The sequence below is a fragment of the Cygnus olor genome, chromosome 2, assembly GCF_009769625.2.
Source record: "Cygnus olor isolate bCygOlo1 chromosome 2, bCygOlo1.pri.v2, whole genome shotgun sequence".
Taxonomy (NCBI): domain Eukaryota; kingdom Metazoa; phylum Chordata; class Aves; order Anseriformes; family Anatidae; genus Cygnus; species Cygnus olor.
In genome coordinates, this window is record NC_049170.1 from 103,122,094 (window position 1) to 103,134,120 (window position 12,027).

The following is a 12,027-nucleotide window of genomic DNA, read 5'->3' on the forward strand; positions in this document are numbered from 1 at the left end:
CCTGGGTCTGAGATCTCAAATCTGAATTCAAACTTGGCCACTTAGTGCAGCAATATCTTGAATCAGAAATACCTAACACTTTCTACTGGAGTTTAGAACAATAATATTGTTTACTTAGACACCATCTGTTAGTTAATAAAGTAAGCTTCTAATTCAGACACTCAAAGTAAAGAATATTAAGACTTCCCAATATTACCCACAGTTTAAAATACAAATTCATGTAAAGATTATATATAGAATTATGCTTACTCTCTGCGTAATACTTATTCAAAACCCTTTCTCACTGCAGCTGGCAATGTTGTTTCTAAGCACAATCTGCAAGTGCAGAAGGCTGGGGATGTAGAACAATTGGCATTGTTAAAGGTAACAGGGAGAGCTTTCATGCAAAACATGCTACGTATCCCACAGATGCTGTTGTAGCTCTGTGCTGGCAATGATAAATGATGTACAAAATGAGTGAATGCTGAGGCACAGACATATATAGAAAAGGAATTTAAGAAGAATTCCTTGACAGCAGGACACGACTGATTTTACAAAGAGAACAGGTATGACATTTATTTTTCACTTGCTCATCCAATTTCCTACTCTCTAAATTTTAGGAGTTATTTTTTGCTCCCCTAGAATGCTCTGTTTCAAGAGAGAGCAGCACAACCCTAACTTCCTCATGTGTAGGATGGGGTCGTACAGGTATAGATGGTGATCAAGAACACGTTACATGTACAGGTGTCCTGTACTTTTGAGAAGTACTGTGCAGATTCAGAAGGTAGGGTTGATAACTGGAAGTGAACTGTTTTTCAATGTACCTTAGTGTTTCTTCACCATAATAGCTAGCATACTCCAAGTTTTCCTCCTCTCACTTTTATTTGCTCTTGTGTTTTCTTCAGTTTCAAATAGTCCAGGTTGTCCTAAAGACTGTCTTCATTGTTTGAAAGGGTGTGTGGGTTTTCCAAACTAACCTGTCTCATATATTGAACAGTTTAAAGAACATTTACAACTAATTGAAAACACACATACACGTCACAGATGAATGCCTCCATCATTATCTTTCAATTACAAATTTTGGCTCCCTCTGTTCTTCAATACCCGATTTTGAAACCTTCTCATCCTGACTGTGAAAAGTTCAAGAGCTTGTGTAAGAACTACAAAATTTCTTTTTTAGCTCAGAGTTACGTCAGAACCTAATTATGGAGAAACGTAACTATTATAGTCCACACTGATAACAGTATGGTAAATATTAAATGAGAAAAGTCATGATTATTTCAGAAGAATAGTAGGAATCAAAATAGAGGGAATAGAAGAAAGTAGGAATCAAAAAAGGTTGTGATATCTTCTACCAGGCTCTAATCTAGCTCCAGCAAAACTAGGAGAGCTTTTGAAGAAAATCATAAACCTTAGACCTTGATCAATCCTATTCTTTGCTTCTGAACCAAAAAGTGCTGAGTAATAAAGTCTGACTCACCGAGATTGACCCACAACTCACTGAGGACATTTTACACTAATTTCGGCACAGATTGCAATTGATCCTCTTTATCAGAAGTGGCAGCGTTCAACCGTAAGGATACACAGATTCCACAGCCTTATGAAATTTTTTGTTTAAACATTCTCACAGCTGGTAATATATATATATATATATAACTTTAAAAAAAAAAAAAAAAGTTATTAAGGAAAAGTTCTTAGAAAAAGTTATTAAAAAGTTATTAAAAAGTTCTGAAAATTTCTATTTATTCAATTGCTATTAATTGCTTTCAAATGCAGGTTTTGGGTCATTATATGGCAGAAAGCCTGGTCCAATTACCCTTCCTATCCCAAACTGCTGCAGAAAGGCTCGTGTTATTAAATATAAAAGCTGGGAGTAAAAAATCCTCTTAGTTCTTTTCCCCAGGAAAAGATCATGAAGGCAGCTAGGAAGAATAATCAGTAACTACGTCTGTTCTTTCCCACTCCTACTGTGGAATCACATTTTTATCCACAGAGCTTAGAGTTCTGAAGATTTTTATGAATCTGGATTGCATTTAACTCGTTCCTCTCACAATGGCAGTGCAAAGTTCATCTCAACACAGTAATTGCTTATGATGTCCTAAAGAGCATTATGACCATGGGAATTCAGCATCAACAACATAGAAAACTTTATGGCCTGTGTGAAGTATTAAGTGTTCCTGTACAAACAGCTGTGGGGTGGGGAGGGCTTTTTTGCATGTTTTCCTTTTGGACTGTGTTATGGAATTGCAAGTCTCACAAGATGAGCAACACTGTTCAATTCACAGTCTAATAGCTGGTGTTCCATATGCTGAAGCCAGTGTTATCCCTCTCATGGAAGCAAAGTGAGTTGCATTTTCCTTTACAAGTGGCTTTCTTCACGCTACCTGCCTAACTGTGCTTATTCTTCAGTTAGATCGCTCTGTTTACTTGCTTATGAGGTGTATGCTAGCCACAACTAGTCATTCTTTGCTCCCCTTCAGGGATTTAATGAAAGTCCCACATTCCCTTTTATCAATTTGTTAAAGTACAGGATGGGTTGTTTGCAGCTCTGTAAAGCTTACCTGTCTAGAAGCTTTAGTGTAGTACTGTATACAAAAATTGTACAAGGAAAATTCTACAAGGAAATGTACAAGGAAATTCTACAAGGAAATTTATGAACAACACATTCAGTAACTACACACAGCAGATATGAGATAATCTTCCTCCAGAAGAAAAACACATCTATCAATAGAGTTCAGTATGATGACTGTATATACTAGTCTGAACCTTTAGTCTATTTTCCTAGCAATAAAGAGATGTGAGACACCAAAAGAGAAAGAAATCATTGCCTTTCCAATCTGTCAGGTCCATGATCCACAAATGAAGAGGCATTCATGCCAAGAATTGGAATAGATAGGAGGTCTATTTCTTTCCTATTCAGTGTACTTGCAAAATAGAGCCCATTATGGAAATTTGTGTACGGATCGGGTTTATTGTTTTGGTTTGTTTTGTTTCTTCCTGGTAATAAAACCATATTTTCAAAAATGCAGACAGACAGTTAATATTCTAATACATCTATAAAGGAGATGTTGAAATATGTCAAATGTATGCAGTATTTTAAAATATTAAATGTATTTTTCCAACTTTACAATTGAGTACTTACACTAAATTGTTTGAACGATTTACTGCAAATCAAATCTTGTACACTGTATTCTACTTTAAAGCCAAGTATAACCAAACTAGATTAAACACATGGAAAACTCTCAGTTAAGATCAGACTAAATTTAATTTCATTAAATTCAACTCTAACATAACATAACATAACATAACATAACATAACATAACATAACATAAAACATAAAACATAAAACATAACATAACATAGCAAACACAATAAGCTTCAGGTTGGACCCTGACGGTTAGCTCCTAATAGGAGAAGTTAGTAAAGTGAAACCTGGTATTTTATCAATATGATTTACTACATTTACAGAAGTGCACCAGTATATCTACTTCTGAGGTAGATAACAAGGAATACAATATATGTTCTTGCTGGCAATTTGATTAGTTTTAATTATAACTCTCCCAGAAGTAGAATTATATCAAAATTTACTCAAACAGAAAACTCTTCAAACCTTTGCTACAAGTCCACCCAAACATTAGAATATCCTGAGTTGGAAGGGACCCACAAGGATCACTGAATCTAACTCCTGTCTCCAAATATGACCACCCAAAAATCAGACCATGTGTCTGAGTGTTGTCCAAACATTTCTTGAACTCTGGCAGCTCGGTGCTGTGACCACTGCCCTAGGGAGCCTGTCCCAGTGCCCGCCACCCTTTGGGTGCAGAACCTTTCCCCAACACCCAGCCTGACCCTCCCCTGTCCCAGCCCCATGCCACTCCCTTGGGTCCTGTCGCTGTCCCCAGAGAGCAGAGCTCAGCGCCTGCCCCTCCGCTCCTCTTGTGAGAGAGCTGCAGGCTGTCATGAGGCCTCCCATCAGCCTGCTCTGCCCTGGGCTGAACAAACCAAGGGACCTCAGCCACTCCTCATACATCATCCTCTCCAGATCTTTCACCATCTTCATAGTCCTTAGGACACCATCTATTAGTTTTATGACTTTTTTTTTATTGTGGTACCCCAAACTGCACATAGTACTGGAGGTGAGGCTGCACCAATGCAGAGTAGAGCTGTAAAAATCCAATATCTTCCTTATTTCATTCTTCCACAGCTATAACCCTGTTTGTATGCTGCAAAAGAGAAATGACAAAATTGTTTATACAAACAGTCTATAGACCTTGTGTGATATCTTCCCATATTTAAACAACATTGAAATAGTGACATGGTCATTGGCCTTTCATCTATTTAAAAAATAAAATAATAATAAAAAAATCCTAACTGATGCCTGATATCTTTTAGAATTCAATTTAAGTTGACCATAAAATCATATTTCTGTATTAGAAATGATTTTCTTTGTGAAAGTTTCCATATTCCTCTTTCCTGCTCTGTATCATAATCAAACCTTACCAATTCATTCTTTAATCACATAGTCTCTGTGGAAGTAATGTGACAGACTGCAAGAAGCACAGAAGACCTAAATGATTTAGATTTAGTAGAACTTAGTAACTTTTCCAAGGAAACTAACAGGCCTAGCAACATACCAGATTGCTTTAAAAGTCTCCTTTATTGGCTTGGAATACGTTTTGCTTAGTCAATGAACAGCATTTTCATAATGTAATATAGAGTAACATTTAAGGAATACTGGTTTTGTTTGATTTCTCTAAACAGTGAGAGCAGATTTGTGTCTATATGCAAGTGTCTGTATGCATTGCTTAATTTTAGCAGTATTTAACTCACACAAAGCAGTACTGCTTGAATTTGATGTGATATCAGAAGGGAAAGAAAGATATAGTAATACCTCTCCTTGTTTCATTCTTGCAAGCTTTCATTTTTGAGTCAACAATTTTGTCCAAGCATCTCTCTCTTCAGGCTAAAAGCTAAACAGCTGTAAAACTGTAATCTACATTTTATTTTATTTTATTTTATTTTATTTTATTTTATTTTATTTTATTTTATTATTTTGTTATTATTTTTTTCATAAAATTCATGAAGTTTCTGTCTGAAAGTAGAAAAACAGTCACTACATTAGACTGACCAGTGAGATGTCAAGCTTTTGAATACTCAGGACAGGTATAGACAAGATGATAACAAATAAAGCATTCTGCAATGGGGATTATTCAGGAAATAATCTTTTAAGGAAGACAAAGTTTAGTTTTCTGAAAACTATTAGAAATATTTTCTTCACAACTTAGCAGGCAAAAAATTATATAATTCCACAGTATTATCAGGCTGAAGAGTACTTCTATTTTCTGAAAAGAGTGTAAATTCTATAGTTAAAATATTAGTCTTATCACTTCACACACTGTTCCAATGCAATAACCCAAATGGATCTGTACTAAACTGTTCTATGTAAGAACAACAAGAGAAGGTTCTGGGGTGACCTCATTGCAACATTTCAGTACTTGAAGGGGGCTTATAAAAAAGACGGAGAGCAACTCTTTGCTCAAACAGATATTGACGGAAGGAGGGGGAATGGTTTAAACTAAAAGAGGGGAGATTTATATTAGAGGACAGGAGGAAATTCTTCACTGCAAGGGTGGTGAGGCACTGGAACAGGTTATCCAGAGAGGCTGTGGGTTTAAAAACCATCCCTGGAGGTTTTCAAGACCAGGTAAGATGAGCAACCTGATCTAGTGGGTGGCATCCCTGCCTATGGCAGGGGAGTTGGAAATAGATGATCTTTGAGGTCCCTTCCAACCCAGGCCATTCTATGATTCTATGATTAACAAGAAGGAATAAAATTCTAAAGCCATAAATGCTTGCATGTTTGGTGTTTAAGCTTATCCAGATTTGCCAGACTGCTGACTGGAACTCTTCTAAGATTCTGGGTTTCTAAGATATGTTGGGTGATCTCTGGTACATTGGATCAATAAATGGTGTAATCATCATTTAATTTGGTATATACCACTTATTTGCCAAAAAATATGAATAGTCTCAAAATAGAATAGTCTCAAATAGAATAGTCTCAAAAATGAAATGAATAATCAAAAGATGTGAAAAGTAGCATCCTAATATTCATGAAATTATTATTAAAGCTGCTGAAAATCCAACTATAGTTTCTTTTATGTGTTTAAGGATTTATTATTATTATTATTAATATGGATATACCCATGTAACCCATATCACAGTGATAAAAATGTGACGTGAAAAAAATTATTATGGTCATTTTTACCAATACTATATTAATAACAGAATCACAGAATGGTTGATGTTGGAAGGGACCTCTGAAGATCATCTAGTCCAAACCCCCTGTCAAGCAGGATCACCCGGAGCACATTGCACAGGATGGCCTCCAGGCAGGTTTTGAGTATCTCCGGAGAAGGAGACTCCACAGCCTCTTTCGGCAACCTCTTCCAATGCCCTAATTCATAGCTTGTTTGACTCAGGTTTTTATTGAAGGTATAAATAGGGAAAACAGAACAACTATGAGCAGCTGTTGAATAAACAAAAAAAAAATAGTTTCATTTAAATTTGCCCAAACTTTGAGTAAAGGTATAGAAATCAAAACAAAATCATTGTGCTTTGTTTTTAAGTAAGTGTATTTTTATTTACACTTTACACCTTTTTTTCTTCTTTCTGCTTAGAATACAAAATACTAAAATGTCAGTGTATAAAATGAGCGTGGATTTGTACGCCTATGAAATTTAAGTGAAAGTTTCCATAGCCTATATTCTTAAACTTCCTGTACTATAATATCAGTTATGTAAAAGAAAGATTTTGTTTGCTAAGTTTGCCTTGACATTTGAGTTCAGTTATTGCCATGGCAGAAGACAAGCCAATTATGTCATTTGCATCATCTAAATGGAATTCTGAGTAATGTCACCATTCAGTGGGTAATTGAGAACAGAAAAGTGATTGTATCCCATCAAACCAGGCTTTGTAATCAAGTAAATAATACTTGGAATGTATCATTAGTCTGTGCAGATAAAAAGTCTGATTGGCTGATATTTAGATAAAGGATATGGACTTTAAATTTGACAAGGATACTTAAGGGATATAAACAAAGAAGAAGGAGGAGAAAAACATCTCGAATCCACATTTACAGCTGAAGTTATTCACAGTAGACCGATTTGAGATTACCTTTAAATACTCTGATAAAGCCAATTAAATATATATATATATGCAGTAATAATTTCATTTCATTTACAGACGTTAGAGTTGTTTCTGTCTGATAGAGACAGTTCACTGGGTACTTTTGACGTACATTTGAAAAATAATAGAATAACACATTTTGTGCAAGCTTGTAACAGTTTTCTCCTTATTAATTAAATTCATAAATCTTACAGATACGAATGTTCCACATGCTAAATATCTTACAAAGTCAATAACACATCTCAACAAACCTTAACCATTGTTTCTACAGTGGATTGTATTTTCTGATGTGAAAATATTCAAGACATATCCATATTTCAAGAGGAATAGTGGGACTCACTATCCAAACCAGTTTTAAACAAACTTGTTCAGGTACAGAAGTATTTAACTTTGGCTGCCTGAAGCACTTGACATTCAGTCAGATCCAAATGGCTCGAGGTAGTCCAAACTGTAAAATGCATTTTCATTTAAAATGTACACTGGCACTGCAGATGTGTTGAATGTGTTCCGTATTAAGGTAGGCTTTGTCAGCAGAATATGGCAGGGATTTAAATGTGTGTTAACAAATTACCTTCATTCAGAACACCAGCTTGACCTGAATCTCTTGAGTTATAAAATTCATCATGATCAAAAAAAGAAAGAAGAGTGACAGGCTTAGTGAGATTCTTTTGGAATTGTAATGTCCTCTCTTTCAGTACAACTGGCAAGAGTTTTAAGAAACAGGAGAATGTATTATTGAATGTAATATGAAGTAATCTTGAAAATAATACTGTATTTAACCTCCTGAATATAAAGAACATACATATATATCTTGCCTTAGGCCAGTGTCAAAGACAAGAGGGAGTTCAGTCCTATAAGGTATTGAGCACTGTGGTCACTGGCTGCGATCCAGCAAAGCACTCAACTGTGAGTTTAAATTTAAGTATGTGGAACATGCCACTTACTCCGATGGGATTATGCTTAAAGATAAAACTAACCTTAAATGCTTTGCTGGATCACAGCCACAGTGCTCAGTACTGGGTGAATGCAAGTCCAACCCGAGAGGATAATTTTCCTCTCTGTGTTTCGAGATGGAACTCACAAATCATATATAAATTTCTTTCAGGAAACAGAGTTCATAGGATAGCCAGACTGAATAGGTTCAGAAGGCTGGGATGATTTACAAACCTTGACATACTTATGTTAAAACAAAACAAACAAACAATCAATAACAACAAAACAAAAATGCTCTATGACTTTCCCAGGTTCAGATACTAATTTATGCAAATAATATGAAGAATGAGTCTGGGTATGGATATAGATAAAGCAGAAGAAATCAAGTGAAAAAGCAGAGACACAGACAAACAATTTTCTGTATTTTTCTTTGCCAGGTTTTGGTCTTGATTTTAGCTGTGACCTCTGTTACTTCTGTAATTGAAAAGTGTAAGAAGTCAACGAGTTTAGAAGTGTATGGATACTCTTACAGAATACATGCCAATTGAAACCAGATAATGTAGTTTATAGAATTACACATAAGTGGTGTTCTTAAGGGACTGCTGCTGTTCTAGTTGAAAACTACGGGAAAGTGACCTTAGGAAACAAATAATATTTCAAAAAGCAAAAGCAAAACTTTGCTTTTTAGCATTATATATTAAGATTATTAACTTAATAGCTTGATATAGAAATTCTGAACTCTCTTTGCTCCCACCAGAGTAGAAAACACTCACTTAGAGTGGACCCTACTGAAGGAAGATGGAGGATCTACCTGTGCTTGTTGCCTTTCGAAAAGGGAAGGAAGTGAGAAGAAAAAGAGCAAACTGTGTACACTTGTACCATTCACCTATTCTCGGTGGGCAGCAAGAAGTGTTTTGCATCATTTTTTCTTATTTTGTTTATTATTTTTAGGCCAAGTTGCGAACTCATTGAACTAATTGAAGAACAGATGTCACATCTACACACAGATGGTGAAAACGAGCTGAGAAACACTGTTTTATCAGGGTGATGATATGACTTAACAAACAGGTTGCTACATCATAGACAATTTGACTGCCAAAATGAAAACCAAGCCACATGAATCTTCCTGTAAAAAGTAAAAGAGAAAATATCCCCTGAAATAGCATACAAAAACCTAGGACTGCCTCAACTAAATTTGGTCGCATGTAGCTTTCTCTAAGGCTCAAGAGTGTTATATAAAAATAATACGCAATACACACAATAGGTATCATATTTCAAGGGAAATACTTAAAGACAGCATTGCACTTTCTAGCCAACAACTCTCATTGAAGCAATAGGCAGCTCTGGCAAAAGTCTGCCACAGTGTACCCTGCAGTAAGATCAAATCAAACTGATATTCTATCAGAGGTTAGTGAACATGAGACACTTTTGAAATATAAAGTGCTCAAGCAGCTCAGCATGTGTATTTTTTTTCTAGGTTTATCTTATTCCCACATTTCAACTTCTCCCCTTTTCATCATATCCATCAATCTTTCCCTTGTTGAGAAACAATTGTATCCTAGCAATCTCTTGAACTCATTTATACTTTCCTTTATTCTCATTTCCTTGTATCTCATTCTATGGTTTTATTATCTTTTATATGAGCCATGCTCCAATTTTCAATTTACTCCTAAACCCTTAATGGTAGAAAATGTTCAGATTCAAAATCTGGCACCTACATGTATCAGTTCCTTTCAAAAGCTAGAAAGCTAGATTTTGATTCACCTCTTGAAATTTGAAGAACGATCTGTAGACATGCAGGCACATTTTATGTTTTCATCAAATATTCATAACAATATTTCACAGCAGGAATGTGTTTTCTCAGCTATATTCCCATAGACCTACTTTTCTAACTACATAACTAAATCAGTTAAAACCATAAACAATGAACTGCCTGACATCCACTTCCCATTGTACATGGATTTTATCCTTCAACTTGTGCAACAAAAGGAAGTAATAGGAAAGAGCTTACTGCCTGTATTTGATGCTAGGAACATATTACCTAGTTTTTGAAAAGACTTTGCAGAATAAAATATGCTTTAAATATACTAGCAATTTTGTAAAAACTTAATTTTGTTTGACTGAAAATTCCACTTGGCTCCAACATTTTGAAACATTTTAATTTGCAGTTCATTGATCCATGTCTAACTTAGATCACAAGATACTTATAAAGTCTAGTATCTCTTCCATAACACATGTAAAATTACTGCAGTGGTTGTAACAGCTCATTTCAGAGGAAGCATTAGGAAAACTATCATTAGAACTAACATTGTTTGGAAGAAGGAGGATCCGGGAAACTACAGGCCAGTCAGTCTCACCTCTGTCCCTGGAAAGGTGTTGGAACAGCTTGTTCTCAATGTCATCTCCAAGCAATTGGAAGAGAAGAATCTTATGAAGAGTATCAGCATGGATTCACCAAGGGGAAGTCATGCTCCACCAACCTCGTTGCCTTCTATGATGGTATCACCAGCTGGGTAGATGGGGGGAGAGCGGTGGATGTCATCTACCTTGACTTTAGCAAGGCTTTTGATACTGTCTCCCATCACATCCTGCTAGCAAAGCTGCGAAAGTGTGGGATAGAGGAGTGGACAGTAAGGTCGGTTAAGAACTGGCCGACTGGCTGAGCTCAGAGGGTGGTGATCGGCGGCACAGAGTCCGGCTGGAGACGTGTGACTAGCGGCGTTCCCCAGGGGTCGGTGCTGGGTCCGGTCTTGTTCAACATTTTCATCGATGACCTTGATGAGGGAATAGTGTCTGCCCTCAGCAAGTACACCGATGACACAAAGCTGGGAGGAGTGGCTGACACGCTAGAAGGCTGTGCTGCCATTCAGTGAGACCTGGACCGGCTGGAGAGATGGGCAGGAAGAAACCAAATGAGGTTTAATAAGAGCAAGTGTAGAGCCCTGCACCTGGGAAGGAACAACCGCACGTACCAGTACAGGCTGGGGGACGACCTGCTGGAGAGGAGCTCTGAGGAGAAGGACCTGGGGGTCCTGGTGGATGACAGGTTGACCATGAGCCAGCAGTGTGCCCTGGTGGCCAAGAGGGCCAAGGGGATCCTGGCGTGCATTAAAAGGAGCGTAGCCAGCAGGTCAAGGGAGGTGATCCTCCCCCTCTACTCTGCCCTAGTCAGGCCTCACCTGGAGCACTGTGTCCAGTTCTGGGCTCCCCGGTACAAAAAAGACAGGGATCTCCTGGACAGAGTCCAGTGGAGGACCACAAAGATGATACGGGGCCTGGAGCATCTTCCCTATGAAGACAGGCTGAGAGACCTGGGTCTGTTCAGTCTGGAGAAAAGAAGACTGAGAGGGGATCTCATCAATGTTTATAAATACATGAAGTGTGGGAGACAGAGGGATTTGGCCAACCTCTTTTCAGTGATCTGTGGGGACAGGACAAGGGGTAATGGCCACAAAATGGAGCACAGGAAGTTCCGCACCAACATGCAAAAGAACTTCTTCACGGTGAGGGAGATGGAGCACTGGAACAGGCTACCCAGGGAGGTTGTGGAGTCTCCTCTGGAGGTATTCAAGGCCCGTCTGGACGCCTACCTGGGCAGCCTGATCTAAGGAACCTGCTTTGGCAGGGGGATTGGACCCGATGATCTTTCGAGGTCCCTTCCAACCACCTATAATTCTGTGATTCTGTGATTCTGTGATTGTTTGGGAACTTCATCAAAGTGACTTTGCATTTGCAAAGACAAGTTTCTTTGGAATTAGACTTTGTTCAGGATTAAGGAAGATTGGTGAAGGTATCTAGTGATCATTGGCTATTGCAGTGTCCTGTTGATGCCCACGGCTGCTCTCACAGTTGAGGACAGTTTCAAGATTAGTCCTCTACCTACCTTAACTTTTGATTTCTTTTCACTGTGATGTTAACTAAAGCTTTTC

General features: G+C 37.5%; 1 protein-coding gene across 3 annotated transcripts in view; it reads left to right on the forward strand.

The window, feature by feature from the left end:
- Positions 1 to 406: 406 nt before the first annotated feature.
- The window catches only part of CDH19 (cadherin 19), a 116,148-nt gene continuing 104,527 nt past the window's right edge, over positions 407 to 12,027 (forward strand). For all 3 annotated transcript variants that reach the window (XM_040549801.1, XM_040549804.1, XM_040549805.1), the window contains exon 1: positions 407 to 545. The gene's annotated coding sequence lies outside the window, so the exon portion shown is untranslated. The remainder of the gene's footprint in view (positions 546 to 12,027) is intronic.